This window comes from Coregonus clupeaformis, unplaced genomic scaffold, assembly GCF_020615455.1.
Source record: "Coregonus clupeaformis isolate EN_2021a unplaced genomic scaffold, ASM2061545v1 scaf1228, whole genome shotgun sequence".
NCBI classification, from domain to species: domain Eukaryota; kingdom Metazoa; phylum Chordata; class Actinopteri; order Salmoniformes; family Salmonidae; genus Coregonus; species Coregonus clupeaformis.
The window spans coordinates 11090-13837 of record NW_025534682.1 but is presented as its reverse complement, the minus strand read 5'-3'; the positions used below and the strand labels follow the sequence as shown (position 1 = coordinate 13837).

The following is a 2748-nucleotide window of genomic DNA, read 5'->3' as shown; positions in this document are numbered from 1 at the left end:
TTGATGCTGGCGCACAGGCTGAGATGCAGGGCGTGTTGATGCTGGTGGCACAGGCTGAGATGCAGGGCGTGTTGATGCTGGTGGCACAGGCTGAGATGCAGGGCGTGTTGATGCTGGTGGCACAGGCTGAGATGCAGGGGCGTGTTGATGCTGGTGGCACAGGCTGAGATGCAGGGCGTGTTGGTGCTGGCGGCCCAGGCTGGACGTGCAGGGTGTGTTGGTGCTGGAATCACAAATACCAAAAGGTAAAAATCAACATGTAGACTACAGTGATTACTTACTTATAGTACACTTATTTCACAAATACACAATTGAATGACCTTGTAGACTAAATATATCATACATGCACATGCACAGAAATTCAGAGGACATGCAAAAAGGGAACTCAAATGAACACTTACCCTCATGGAGACGGAGGTTTTGATGGACATGTTGTCATGAACATGTCCTTTGATTTTGTTAGTAGAACACAAGCAAAATAACAATTAGGAACATGGCCAGAACATAGCCAGAACAAAGCCAGAACAAGGCCAAAATAATAACTAAGGTATATTGTTAGGCAGAATAATTCAGTGAATAGTCCTGCCAAACTGATGGAGAAAACCTCTGCCAGTAGACACAGATGGTGCTCCTACAGCTGCTGATGCTGGTGAATCTGAAATAAAGTTTAACATACACACACATGATCTTGGTTGCAAGCAGTTACATTACAGTTTACAATGAGTAGATTTGAAGTAATTTGCCTAAAGTAGCAACGATACACAATAGTTAATGTGGTTGTCAAAAATAGCTAGAAAATAAGTGACAATAATTCCTCACAAATGTAGCACAACTATTTGTTGAATAATCCTTACATTCCTAACTCAAATGGAAACTCAGTAAAATGGTTATGTGTTTAAAAAATACATAGAAAACATGTTTAACTCAGAGCATGGTCTGGATTTTGGAAGGTGAAATACTCAGTATAGCTTTCTCCAGGAAAACTTCATTCATCCATTGCTAAGTGCAATAAAACATAATGAAAACCAAAAAGATATATGGATGCCACAAGCAATATTTTTCAGATGATTTGTGTTTACTTTTGACATACCTTGGGAGTAAGGAGTTGCAGTAGAGGCTGGTGATGTAACGGTTGATGGCAATGACTCTTTTTTTCATTAGCAGGTACTGCTGCAGTTTGTGCATTTTTGAACCTGTACCACATTTCCTTGACATAATGAAGAAAGCGTACCCAGCAGCTCTGCTCTCCCATATTTCTCCCCATGTACTTTTGGCCCGATTACCAAAGCCAACCAGAGTGTCACAATCTGAGGTCACAGCAGGAGAATTCCGTTTCTGGAGACTCAAACTTTGAAAGCTCCTCAATATCTTTGAAGCTATGGCATATTCCAAAAAGGACTGCAAACTGATTTTGCTGTCCCTCTGTACTGAAATGGCCTGCCTCTTTTTCTTTTTCCAAATTTTGATGAGGTACATAGCGTATCCAACATCATTTTCCAGCAGCCACCTGGAAGGACTTGCCTCTGTACTTCCCAAACTGTAGTATGTACTCCCCCAACACCTCAGCTTTATCTGACACATCCCCCTCTTTGTAAGACAACGCTGATGGCAGCTTCTTCCTGACAACCTCTTCCTTCAGAGGAGCAGACTTGTCCTGCATAGAAGGGTTGTCTTTGATCTTCTTGGCGGCATCAGAGGGGACTTGTAGAAGGTAACCTAACGCGCCTCCGAAAGGTAACTTGGACCTTGCCAGGGAAAAACACCGAAGGCCTGTGTGACATGTTAATCTAAATGATGAAGCAAAGAGTAAACAAAATTAATTATTTAATTATTTTTAATGATACCTTTTCAGGCTAATGTACTAATTATACAGTACAATGTATAATATACACACACAACCTTCAACTATACAGATCTATAACCAATCCCCAAATATACACAACCTCATCTGGACAAACCAATACCCCTCCCCACATATATACACTGGACAACACTTGCAATAGTAATTAACAATTAACAATCTTGTAATTAACTTTATTATGAACTATAGCTTTCAGACTATTCTGTAATATCTATACAGAAATAGCTACATTATTTAAGTGACTTATTATGAACGCATTCACATTGTATAATTCGGAAAAACATAGAATACTGGTTTATTTAGATCGCGCTATAATACTATAATACTTACAAATATATATGAGAAACGTATAGTTTCGACAAGTTCACGTTTCATTCAGATTAACGTTCTAACAAAAATTATTGAATATCCCTGTATTTAACCTATTATTGCATTATTAAAAGATCCGAAGACAAATAAAAAAAAAGACAATCGATGATAAAGAACTCATGTTTTGTATGAAAAACACGACTTACCTTTGGCAGTCCTTACGAATAGAAGCTGTTGTGTGTCTGACGTAGCTAAAACCGCTAATGTAACAAAACGTAAAATGCTCGGATCAAATGCTGAAATGTAAAAGAAATTCACGAATCAGAAAAAAGTAAATAAGGCTCAGATGAGTTGAACCCGGGTGTTTGTTGTGGTTCGTTGTAATTCGGCTATTATCTTCTCCACTGGTAAACCTCCACAGCGCCTTGAGGATACGTGGCCATAAGCATATATTGCATCCTAGAGGTTTAGCACCAGCCAAGGGAATGAATGGGAAACGCTTTAAGGCACTTTAGCCAAAGAATCCTCGGTTCCCGCGCGGGAGGCCCGGGTTCGATTCCCGGCCAATGCATGCACAA

The 2748-nt window shown here is 39.8% G+C and overlaps 1 long non-coding RNA gene across 2 annotated transcripts; it reads right to left on the bottom strand.

Moving 5' to 3' along the window:
- Window positions 1-202: 202 nt before the first annotated feature.
- Window positions 203-1324, bottom strand: LOC123486463. Of its 2 annotated transcripts, XR_006659387.1 has the most exons (4): window positions 1091-1324; window positions 605-655; window positions 402-448; window positions 203-223 (listed from the first exon to the last, which is right to left on the bottom strand). It is a non-coding gene; the product is annotated as an uncharacterized LOC123486463 (long non-coding RNA). The 2 variants fall into 2 exon arrangements; XR_006659386.1 differs by lacking the exon at window positions 203-223 and having other exon boundaries at window positions 259-448.
- Between the last annotated feature and the right edge of the window lie 1424 nt (window positions 1325-2748).